The sequence below is a fragment of the Sebastes umbrosus genome, chromosome 3, assembly GCF_015220745.1.
Source record: "Sebastes umbrosus isolate fSebUmb1 chromosome 3, fSebUmb1.pri, whole genome shotgun sequence".
Lineage (NCBI taxonomy): Eukaryota > Metazoa > Chordata > Actinopteri > Perciformes > Sebastidae > Sebastes > Sebastes umbrosus.
The window spans coordinates 7,807,781-7,821,036 of NC_051271.1; the positions used below are offsets into that span (position 1 = coordinate 7,807,781).

Sequence of the window (13,256 nt, forward strand, 5' to 3'; positions counted from 1 at the left end):
CGGCAGGATACCTGAGGCTGATGCTGCGTGCACACTGATATAATGACAGGAAAAAGAAAGTCATGTCTGAATGAAAAACGATTGCGCACGGGGAAAGTGTCCTCATCAAGTGGACTGATAATGCCTGGTCATGGAGCACGGGCAATGGGTCATCTGCACGCACACTTGTGCTGCACAGCCAGCCAAAAACAGCAATACCTTATCCCTCGGTGAGGTAAAAGGCAGAAGAAGGGAGCCAGTGAATAGCAAAGCGGTCCGTTTCATAACTTTGCATTCATGTAATAAATATTCAAATGTCAATTAGATGGTAATCTGCATGAGTAATGATGCACCACAACAAAAATTTAAATTTGGTTATAACAATCATCTGCTTATCGTGATCAGTTTGACCTGGACCGACGTGATAACTATAAGCGGTTTCCACTGTATCACGATAAGTGTATCAATATTTTCTTACACCCCTAACACACACACACACACACACACACACACACACACACACACACACACACACACACACACACACACACACACACACACACACACACACACACACACACACACACACACACACACACACACACACACACACACACACACACACACACACACAAAAAAATACACACACACACAAACTGTATACACATGCAAACTCTGCTTCTTTCTCTGTCTGTGCTGAAGCTATCAGAGAGGCAGCTGATGAGGAGGTGAAATTGGTCAGTGGAGAAAATGGGCCAAAAGGCCAAGCTGCTGCTCTGTAATAGGGAGCAAAATGTGGAGCTACAGTCCGCTCCCCTGACTCATCCTCCTTTGCATTATGGATGGCAGCTCTTTTACTGGGGGGAGCCTTGTGGAAATGACTTCTGGCCACACACACACACACACACACACACACGGTGCAGCTGACCAGCTAATAATAACTCTGGAGTAATGCGTAAAGGCACTTATGCAGAGGAGAGAAATCCCAGACAGGGAAAATTCAAAAACAATGCAATGAAGAATTGATTTTGGCCGTGTAATCGACCATGAAGGTTGAGAGAAACGTACAGATGCAGGCAAAGAAGAGCAGAAAAATAGCCCGCGGGAGAGGGAGAGGAGAGAAGAGGAGCATAATAACAGTCTGAACAGGGAAAACACTGCACGGGGAAGAGACAAGGACCACATTCATGCACAGAAACCGGCCCAATCAAAAGAGCCATTAACAAGTCAATGAGACTAATCACATTTGTAAAAGGGCTCGGTCAAAAAGACAAATAACATCTCTTTCATATCAGAGCAATTCCACCCAAATAAGCTAATGGAAAAACAGCTTTTCCATTGATACAGTAGTTATTTACTCAAGTTAATCTGGTAAAGCTAAACTACCCCTCTGTGGCTGCAGAGCTGTTAATGTCAGTCCGTCTTTTCTTCTAAGATTAACATCATCTGACAGATGGGTGAGCCTCAGGCAGTGATGCGTCTGCCCTGTCAGTCACACTTTCACCTCGACCCTACAGCAGTGAGACTGCTATAACTGTACCAGGCATTACCTTGATCTCAACACCCAGATACCCTTCAATGAGCAGACAGTGGAGCAGGCTCATGTTCCCTACCTCCCTGATAGTGATACTTTAAATTAGGACCCACGCAAATATCGTATCAATCTATTCTATCTATTAAACTGCATAGGCTGCACTTGGATGCTTTTGACTGGGGTCCCATAGGACCCCAATAAATACAGGGCGGCTGTAGCACAGTGGGTACAGCGGGTCGTCCTTTAACCACAAGGTTGGCAGCATGTCGAAGTGTCGTTGGCGGGACACTAAACCCCAAGTTGCTACCTGGGCGCTTTACAGCAGCCCACTGCTCCTAAAATACTTAGGATGGGTTAAATGCAGAGGTCAAATTTCATGTATGTACCTGAATGTATATATTGAATGTAATAAAGGTTTTAAAGGTTATAAATGGTCTTTTCAAAAAGCACTGATTAAAACAATGATATGAAGTCAATAAGAACAAATTGATTGACAAAATCATAAAAAACTGCAATGATAGAATAAAGCACATGTGTAGACCTCTGGGGTCTGCGGGGATCCCACTTGGTAGGATGAGGGTTAAGGTGGTACTACTTAGCCTGGTAGAGAAAAAGCAATGAGAGAGTTTTGAGTTATGGCTGAATGTTGTCAACTTCCAGGCTAATTACCTGCACGGACCACTGACTATCACAGGAATTCCCAACAAGCACTTGCATCCACCTTACAATACATTGTTCCCACAGCATTGCAGGGTTTGAGCACTACCACAATATATTGCAAAATAGCAAAAAAAAAATAAAAAACTGCAAATGATATTTAAACTTTATAAAAATTCCACTGCGCTGAGATTCTGTTGCGACAGGAATCTATACTTGTTAATAAGGACGTCATTGGATTAAACTGTAATCTGGTTGATGAACTGAAATAAAAAAAAAACACAAGAGCCATGAAAACATGTTAAGCATCAGCCTATTATCCACGACAGTACAAAAGAAGAGCTGCTTCAGAGAGGTTTCAGCACCACAGAGTGCTCTACAGCTGCGTCACTGTGGTCGGACCACACTGTAAAAGGTGAGTCATGCAGGACTACAGTACACACTCACACACACCGGGCATGCACGCACACACATTAGTTAATGGAAGGACATTGTGAAGGTCTCTGACAAAGCAAAACAAGCCATATTTTCTGAGCTTGGCTGTTGCTCTGTATATGACAGCAGGCTCCCTCTAATGTCATTGTGTACTTGGGAGAAACTGCAGAGGCCTGTGAGACAAAAGGGGGGATCCTTTCACTGTAATCCTTTTAAATTTGTATTTTCACCTATGTTTAGTGTGCGTGCGCTACATGAAAGGTTACTGTTTAGCATGTGCATGAGTGTCCATGTTTGTATTACACTTATGTGTGTTACCATGTATGGGTGTGTGTGAGTCCTGCTGGGTGTGATAGGTGTACGCCCAATTTGGAGTGTTTATGTTTAGTTTCTCCTTGATTTATACCACCATGCACAATTATGGTATTGTGTAAAGTCTGCGCCTGAACGCATCCTCTCCGAGCTCTCACCATCTACAGACAGCGCTATTGTTTCCTCTTCTGACCCCCCCAGCACACACACACACAAACACACACAGACACACACACACATACACACACACACACCCTCCAGTTATCCAGCATGAACCCACGTCCCCTTTGCCCCCTCCATGTTTTCAATGTTGTATCCGTGGTTTGCATGCAAACTCGGGGCGACACGAATGCTTCGAAGCTTCGACCATTGCCATGGTAATTAACCTCCAATTTCAAATTTTTTAATATATATATAAACTGTAGTAAATATAGAGTATATATATATATATATGTGTGTGTAATAATAAAGTATAAATCCCAAAACAGCCCATGAAATAAGGAATAATCCCACAACATTATTCATTATTCATATTCAACCTTAATTATTATTGGTTATTCTCAGACAGAAATCGTTGTGTGTAGAAGTGCGTGTGTGTACAGTAGTGCAGCAGCGACACTGTCTCGAAGCTTCGAAGACCTTCAAATATTTCTCACCGAAGCTTCGAAGCCCGAGAAATGGTATTCGGGACAGCCCTAACGCAAACCCTCGAGCAGGATGAGTCTGATTTACGAAATACTTTTCATTGTAAAGAAGCGTTTCACGGTCTCCATCTGGCGACGTTGAGCCGGCTTTGGGCAATTAAAATAAGAAGGGTAAAAAAAAAAAAAAGTACCCCCTTTTGATCTCTTCACAACACCCACCAACAACATCTCTATTTTCCTGTCTGCAATATAAGCAGACAAACAGTAATATTACATGATATCAGACAGACATTCTGAGGTCTACATTATTTCCCAGAGGCCCCAAAAAAAACTCCTGGAAAAACCTGACCAGCATTTTGTGAAAGAAAAACAGAATGATCAGCTGGTTTTCACCGGGATCCCGACCTCGCCGTGTCACCCCCTCCCTCTCTCTCCTCCCCCCCTCCGTCTATGTGTGTTTTGCCCTCGGGGCCTTCCAGCCCTGACATTAAGGCCGACCTCTTTGTTAATCCGTAGCTGCTAACCTCGCTGTTGTTCCAGCTCATGATCTCATGTTTGGTTACTGACACGTGGACCGTTCATTTACACGCTATTCATCTACTGGACCTGCTGTCCTTGTGACTGCTGTTGGGCTCGGCGTTGATCAAAGTGTCTCATTGTAAAAGAGGGATGTGTTTTTAGCCTGATATTGCTGCTCAGAGCTCTCTCTCCCTCAGTGCTTGTGAAAGCCATAACTGGAATCAGAATGACTCGATTAGCTAAAACCAATTCATGGAATTAGGTCCTTGCTGCACTGATGCAGACTTATTGACAAGTTAAACACACTCCACATACAGTGAACAAGGGCAATGGTGTGTAAAGTAGATACCAATCAATTTGTGTATGATGAAAGCAGGCTTTTAAATGACCTCAAGGCATCTGCCTGACAGGGTGGAAAGTATCTAAGAACATCTGATCAAATACTGTATCGATGGGGAATACAATTTTGACGTACTTTACTTGAGTATTTCCATTTTATGCTACTTTATATACTTCTACTTAACTACATTTCTGATTGAAAACAATCATAAAAAGCCGTCCCCTGTCTGCTAAAATGTGCTCTGTCTGATCAGGGCCTTCATGCGTAGTGTTACTCTTTATTAGAGCTGGGACGATTCACCTATCTCCAGACTCGATACTATCATCACTTGGGTGGCGATTCGATATGTATTGCGATTCTACAAGTATTGCGATTCGATATTACGATTTATTGCGATTTTTGTTTTAATTTTTTTAACACTAGACCATGGGTAAAAGTTTAATCATACACTTCTAGGGACTTTTACTTTGGAAAATATCTAAATTAATACAGTAAGAATTTTTGATTTTCAGCATGTACTGTATGTAGTCAGAGATGTCCTGAAGTCAAATATATGAGTCATTGTCAGGAATTATTTATTAAATGTTTTCCAGCAACTCAGAAATCAAAGAATAAAGACATTTCTTTCACAAATTAGTGGTATTTTCTTTTTAATTTATAAGGGACATGTCATGTTTTATACTTCTGGTGAATATAATCCAATCAATCTTATTTCCATATATGTATTTTGTATATACAGTTCCCTTTGTTAACACCTTATTTTAAAAACAGGACGTAGTCACACGTGTAGACTTCAGCTAAATTTGCCAAGGTCGTCTCTAGCTCTCCCGTCAGCTCCGTTCTCTTTATACATCCATGGTCATCTCCATCGGGGCTGTTTGAATGCATTTAACATAAATGTCAGTATATGGGTGCTCTATAGTTGTAGCGTCGAAGATTTGACCACGGAGATGAGAGGACGGCTGGCTTTACCGAACGTTACCGCAATACGATAACGTTTCCTGTCAATGACAGAGTTGGCATGCAGCTTTAGCCATCATGTTTAGCTCTGCTTTTCCTTCAATGTGTGAAACCCAAAGTGTTTCCATACTTCACTGAATGTGTAGTGTTTACCACGTTTGATTTAACATGTGAAGGTTCAAGTCGTATCCACGCAGACCCTTCGCTGTTTTGTACTTTGTTGTTTCGGCTCACTGCTGTTTGTTTTGGTTGACGGAGTTGGAAGGGATATGACGTCACGTTACTCAGACTACAACAATAAAAGCGGTAACTTCCTTCTACCTCCGTATAGACTCAAATGGAGCAAATATAAAGATTCTGGCATTAAAAAATCAAACAAAATCGTAAAAACAAAAAATGAATCGCGACATATGTGAATTGATTTTTTTCCCCACCCCTAATAATCTTAATCTGAAAAGTAACTAAAGCTATCAGATAAATGAAGTGGAGTAAAAAGTACAATATTTCCTTCAGAAATGTAGTGAGAGTACAAGTATGAAGTGGCATAAAATGGATATACTCAACTAAGTACCTCAAAACTGTACTTAAATATATTACTTGAGTAAATCGTTAGGTAAACTGAGTGTCTATTACTAAACAGTGAAGGCACATATTTCATAAGCATGTGACATTTCTAACATGCGTATGGCTTTAATTACCATGATGATTCATCAAGTGGCCAGGTACAAACACGCTGCTTCTCTTTCAGCAGCTAAGTCGAGGTATTGTTTAAAATGAACAGGAGGGAATGATTTACCGCAGAGTGAATCTGTGGGAGTATGATTAACAACACAGACGTGTTACTGAGTGAGAGACCGGGGCGTTTTTGAAACCTTTGTTGTCACACCGGGCTGTTGATGATGCTTCCTTTGCACAATCGACCTGTAACGTGATGCGTCCTGTCAGCTAATGGGCCGTCAATGAGCCTTTGCTTTGGAGTAAACAATTTGGAAGTTAATAGGATTCTGAAATTTGATTAGTTTCTCTCATTTGCCCAGGAGGCTCGAGGTAGTTATCAAATACAAGGAAATAAGCAAAACACACAGATTAATCTAATTTTTGAGATGTTGTTTGTGGATTCATAGCTCCCGTTTCACCCCCCCCCCCCCCCCCCCCCCCCCCTTTCACAGCCATTTCTAATGCAAACAGCAGATGTTTGTAATCAGAACGGGTGATTAAACAGCAGCTCGGCTACTGATCAGTGCTCGTGACAGCGCTGCTGGGGAAAAGTATGAAATTAAAAGATAATATAATGAATGCAACAGGAAGACTAATGTCACTCATTGCTTCAGCATCACATTAAGCAGTGTGCCTGTGGTGGCACCCGGTTTGTAGCAGTTATCCTCCATGGCACACTCATGTAATCCAGTTTTGAGATTAGTACGTGATTAGTGGATGTTGCAGTCTGTTTTATCATGCATTTTTTAGTTATAAAATATTAAATAATCTGGGCAGTATTAGTACTAATGCACCGACTGTTCAGTGGTGGTAAAGAGCAAAATAGTCGCCTGCACTTGAAAGTAATTGATGGGTTGTGGGGACGGCTATTTCTAGACAATTTCCTCTCACAGTGGCACTCAGGGGAACCAAATCATCTGGAGAGGGATACTAACTAAATTTGGAAGAGGAAAACATTAGTCATATAAAGTGAACGTGGTGGGTAGATTTAGGGAACCAAGTCTGGGAAACATTCGTCGTCAGTGTTGTTTCGATTGACCTAAATATGTCTCCTACTCATACAGGCTTAATGTCACACTTAATTCTCATTGGACAAATCCCAGAAAACATTTACTGCACAGCACGAACGTAAGAGAGTTACCAATTACATCTCAATAATCTATACAGGGCTGTTGGTACACGAGGGCAGTTTGGAGAACAGGCTGTTGTTACTGTAATGATGATGCTGATTGGTTAATAGGTGGACATTTCCAGTACACAGAAACAGGAACATAAACCACTGTTCCTTCAGTGCACTGTAGAATAAGTCAGGCAGCAGTGGTGGAGCAAGTAGCTACAAGATCATTTATTTAAGTAAAAGTACCAATACCACAGTATATATATATATATATATATATATATCCCATTACAGGTAAAAGTCCTGCATAGTCAAACTTGAGATACTAGAAATTTAGTAGTGGATAACAATACCAGTGAAATTCCACGATTCTCGATACCCAGTTCGATACCAAGGTAAAAAACAAAATTAAAACAATAAATCCCAAGCAACATAAGCTCCTTTAATACTGTTTGCATCCTGGTTTTTACGAATTTATTGTTGATCCCTGATGAGCCGCCTCAAGTTTCTCACCAACAACATTACATTTTACCGTTGCATCATAATGTAACTCAATGCAACCTCCGCTAACGTTAGCTGTAAGCTCCGTTATTTAGCCAAGCAGGACTGTGCTGCCCACCGGCTGCTAACAGTTAATGTTAATCTTTTTTTTCTTTTTAAATGCACTGGCATCGGATCGGTACTCTGTATCGGCCGATATGCAAGTTCAGTTATCAGACTCGTACTTCTTCTTCCACCTCTGAATAAGGAAACAGATCAAACTGTTAGTGATTGAATAGAGCTGAAGGCAATATAACTCAGATGAAGTTCCTCTACAGCATTTATAATGTCCCTATGCATATTTCTGCCTCATTATTTGAACAGAATTTGCATAAATCCAACATGCAGCAGTCTGAAAATGAGATCACAACTCAGAGTGAGTGTAAAATCTGCATGGCTGCACAGATCCAGTTACAAATCTGCAGCCTACATGAACAATAGAGAGGAGAGAGGAGAGCTGTGGAGGAGCTGCAGTCGTAGTGAGTTTGAACCGCAGCAACAGCCAGGTCATCAAGCTGCTCCGTGTTTCCATGTGTCAGCAAAGGAAATGAAGTGCAGCGCACACAGGCCAGGCCAGCAGCACCAGAACAGTCAACCAGCAAGCCAGCCAGTAAGACCAGCAAGAGCCAGGACAGATGGTACAGAAGGCTTCAGAGGGACAATATTTTGTTTTAAAAACCAACCTTTCAAACAGTTAAACTTTACTTCTTTGACCACCTTTTTGTGGGATGGTGCTGCTATTTTAGCACAGGCAAGGCATTTGATGTAGATAAGAAAAAAAAGGCACAATCATCTGACTCAGACGCTTACTATCTTAGAGCTGAAAAAAATAGTCAAATGAAAATGTATCAATTTTGATAACTGATTAATTGTTTTACACCAAAATGGCAACAATTCTCTGGTTCCAGCTCCTCAGATGTGAATATTTGCTTGTTTGTATTTGTCTTCTGTGATAGTAAATTGAATATATGTTTGGCTTTTGGACCGTTGGTTGCACAAAACAAGACATTTGAAGACGTCGACTTGGGCTCTGGGAAATTTTGTGACCCAAACAGTTGATCGCGTAATTGAGAAATTAATTAGCAGATGAATTGATACTGAAAACAATTGTTAAATGTAGCCCTATATCTTTTCCTAATTTTGTACTTCCGCTAAGGGACCTACATCATTCATAGACTGTACGCTAGTCGTCAAACAGCCAGCCACCACTAGAGAAAACATCTAAATGCTAAATACAGGATTGGGAGCATTTCTATTGCCTCTCAACATGGCAACGGCAAGCCGGTGAGTCACAGCTAGTGGTGCTAAACAGCACCAACCATTAAAACAACGGAGAAAGTGCTGACAGAGATAACAGTGTTAACCTGAGGGGGAACCGGAAGGTGGGATGCTACAACGCTTCTGCAACAACGGCGGCGTTATCAGCTGTGACCGCCGCGTGAGAGCAGTGGGGCACTACTGCACTAAAAGCACGCACTGCCGGCTTGGACGATGTCAACAAAGCAAACTCGAATTATAACACACACAGAGGGAGAGTGACTTAATTCTCTGCTCAGGTAGACATTACTCCACTATATCTTTACATAGCAAATAGATGTTTGTTGCTATATTAATGCTTTGGATATCAAATTTAGCAAGGTTTAGATTTATATTTTGAGGAAAAGTTTCACTTCTGCTAGGCACTGGAACAAATCTTCTTCGTCGATTAGTCGACTAACCGGTTGTTTTGGTCTTAGCTGACTAAGATTTCTTTAGTCAATAATTTGTTAATGCTTTTTCCTGCTGAATGATTTATACCCAAGAAACTTACAAGCACATTTCTGGTAAACACAAGATTGAAAGTGGCGATTTTGTGTGATTAAATGTGGAGAAAGTCAGTTTTACAGATCTGTCGATTAAATCAACTTATCGATTAGTCGCCAAAATTGTATGAGTGTTAGTCGACTAAGATTTTCTTTGGTCGAGGACAGGCCTAGAATCTTTTATTTTTGAGATATGGATGTGTTCAAGCAGCCTTGAAGCTGGAAAACAAAAAAGTTGCATACAAACAGACGTTGAGCCGATGCCCATGTGATAATGATTCCCTACACGACTGCAGCAACAACTGCTAGTTTATTAAAAAGCCCTAATACTCGTCTTTGATTATTCATCTCAGGTTTTTTCTTGCTGGATTAAGCCACTAGTGGAGAGGATGTTAGATCTCATTGTATGAGGCAAAAGGCATACATAGCGTCACCCTTATTTGCACAATTTATCAAAATCTTGTTTGAGGCGTGAGGGAGATCAATTATGATCTGCACATGTGGCTCCTGTGTGTCCCTGTTCAACAAGCAAACACAGCGGCAGACGATAATAAACCTGGACAGCAGCAGGCAGACAAACTGTACAGCACAGGGAGAAGGCTGCGAGATGATATCCCTCCTCCTGTTCATGCTGGAGGCTACACACACACACACACACAAACATGCACAATTTCAAATCCATACACACACACACAAGTGTACAAACAACTCAGAGACTGTTTATCCTGACGACACTGTCCAGAGCCTATTATCTTACAGCTCTCTCACACAGATGAATAATGTGGCAGCAGCAGCAGTGAGTGAACAGGAAAAGGTTAGCCGGGATAAGCTCGTGTGTCACAGACGTAGTACGCAATCTTTTGTGTGTGTGTGTGTGTGATCGTGGAATCGGATAAAGAAGAAGTTTCGAGGCTGCGTCACATAAAACAAGGTCACCAGGATGTGAGAATCAGATACCTGTTTCCTTGACGGTGAAACATGTGAGAATAATCTATCGCATACATGGCTATGATGAACCCACAGTGTCCTTAGTCATGGGGTGTTTAAGTCGTAACTACAATCAACTGAGTAAGAAAATGAATTCCTTCAATACTTTCCCCACTCCTAAAAAAAAAAAAAAGATAAGTGCCTGAGGGAGCTCTTCCATTTTGTGTAGTCAGCGGTATCCCTAATCCTTCAACATCATACCCCAAGAACTATGTCAGTTCCCTACTTTTTATTCCACTTGGGAGGTAACGATGATGTGTGTCTGGCCCAGATTTAAAGCATTTAAAGCAGTGCTGGTTTTCTCAGAGAAGTGCTGGTTTTCTGTCTTACAAGTCAGACATTCAAAGGGATCACTCTCTGATTAGATGGATAAAGTAAAAACAGCTGGAGTAAGGGTCAAAAGTACACTGAAAAAAACGTTGATTTTAATGACAATTTTACCTATAGGGCCACCAGCGTATTGGCAGATAGGGACTCAGTGTAAAGGACAGTTAAAGCTGCAGGGGGTAAAAATGGAGAAAATATGATTTTAAAAAACGGTCACTATATCCTGACAGTAGTGCCTGAGACAGGTAATCTGAAAAAAATCATGTGCCTCCGTTGTCCTCCAGTGCTCCTAATGGCATCTGCAAGATTTCACAGACCGGAGGAAAACAACCAATCAGAGCCGATCTGGAGCCTACTGTCTCTGAGCAGCTGTCAATCACTCGTGAACTCCGATCAAACGGTCGAACTAGGCTGCGCCGATCAAATCTGAATCAATATTCTGTTACTTTAATGCCTATTTCTCGCCTCAAATGTTTTCAGAAACATCTTGTAGTGTACTGTTTAGCTGTAAAAATGAGTAAGTTCGTGACCCGGCAGCCATGTTGAGATAAAGTTGAGGAAATACCAAGCACTGCCCACCAGCCGGAGCACAGCCAATAGGAACGCTCTCTCTCTCGGTAATGACCTGTGATTGGCCAAAGTCTCCCGTCACAGGCTACATTTTTTAGAGGTCCCATATCGTCCTCATTTAGGACAACATACTAGAACATGTTTACATGCTGTAATGTTCAAAATATATGCCTGAATATGCCTGTATTAACCCTACTGTCTGAAACGCTCCGTTTTAGCGCATTTTGACGGAATTGCAACAGAATTGGGTTGCTAGGCAACAGCTTGGGTCCATGTGTACTTCCTGTCAGCTGATGACATTCACATACACTGCAACCAGGGATAAACTGGGACACATTTAGAATATTTACGTTTAAAATTGTGTCAAGGGTCTAAATATTGTATATTCGTGACATCACGAATGGGCAGGAATCCTGACAGCTTGTTTCAAATGCAGTTTCTGAATACGGGCTGTGTGTATTTCCCTGTGGATTGAGTGTTTCGATACTTTCACAGTATTTATATAGGACTTAAACCTGCTTTGTAATAAAAAATACATGAAAATCTCATTTTTTTTTATAATATGGGACCTTTAAAGCCTGAAAACAGAGCCATGAGGAGGTGCAGAAGTCTTTCAGAACACTTGAACTACAATATGCTGACAGATTATTATAGAATTTTTGCTCAATGATGCAAAAAAATATATTCTGCCTACTGCAGCTTTAAACATCTGGATAGAAACACACACACACACACACACACACACACACACACACACACACACACACAGGTGGATACAACATGGTAGCCTCCTCTGCCATCCATCCATAAAAAAAGAAGCCATGTATTAAAAGGAGACAGTGACCCCTACAACCCCATTGTCCTGCTGATTCATACTTGTAATCCTATTGACTGGGTTTGTTTGGACATGACAGCTCATTATTATCCCGGCCTGCTGTTGCTGCTTGAGGATGCCTGAAACAACAGGCCTACATGCTCTGTCTGACTGCAGTCGACTCATATAGCAGCTCGGCTATGGATCAACATCTGTGGCCCAAAATGACACATCATCCCCCTCTTCTTTTGCAGCACCCAAATGTCCCACAGCAACAAAACCACATTGTGTAACGACATTTATATATATATTTAAAAAAAATGAGGACGCAGAGAGAGAGAGAAAGAGAGCATGCTATATTGCCTTTAGCAGTAAAATATGGTTTATAAGCTATAATGAATGGGGCCGTGTCTCCTCTGGCATGCTGTACAGTGGAATTTTTTCACAGAGATAATAAATGGAGCAGACGGATGATGGTGATGGCTTCAACAAACCAGGAGGTTTTGCTATAGGTGGGCCTGTGTGGGGTTTTTTTTTCTCGTGCAAATTAATAAGCTATGTAGGCCCTTGAATAGGCTTAAATAGAACATTGATATTCCATTCAAAAAATAGACACCTTAGAATAAACAAATATAAGAATAAAATGACCTACCTGGACTCCTTTTCCATAATCAGAGCGGTGCGTTTATGGTCCCGTCGTAAATGTCAAACGCGCGTTATTATCAGCTAATTAAAATCTCTTTAATAGACCACCGAGGACAAACACAGAGAGACCGTCCAACGCATCGTCCTGCAGCCGCCGCTCCAACCGTGCAACCAACCGGGGATGTGAACCGGAGAGGCTGCACAGCTGCAAAAGGAGAAAATTATTTTTTCTAGACTAGAATAAAACCATGACAGCCTGCGGTTCAACAGGGGATATATGGTATAAAAACGGCAGCATCAATAATTACGGAGTAAATCTCACACACAGAGTGGCTGGCTGTCCTGTGTGCTTCTGTG

At 41.5% G+C, this 13,256-nt stretch overlaps 1 protein-coding gene across 2 annotated transcripts in view; it reads right to left on the reverse strand.

The window, feature by feature from the left end:
* si:ch211-239f4.1 (EVI5-like protein) overlaps nt 1-13,256 on the reverse strand; it is a 41,034-nt gene extending 27,778 nt beyond the window's left edge. Inside the window, exon 1 of one of the 2 annotated variants that reach the window (XM_037763950.1) lies at nt 12,907-13,256. The gene's annotated coding sequence lies outside the window, so the exon portion shown is untranslated. The remainder of the gene's footprint in view (nt 1-12,906) is intronic. The other variant, XM_037763948.1, reaches the window with a different exon arrangement.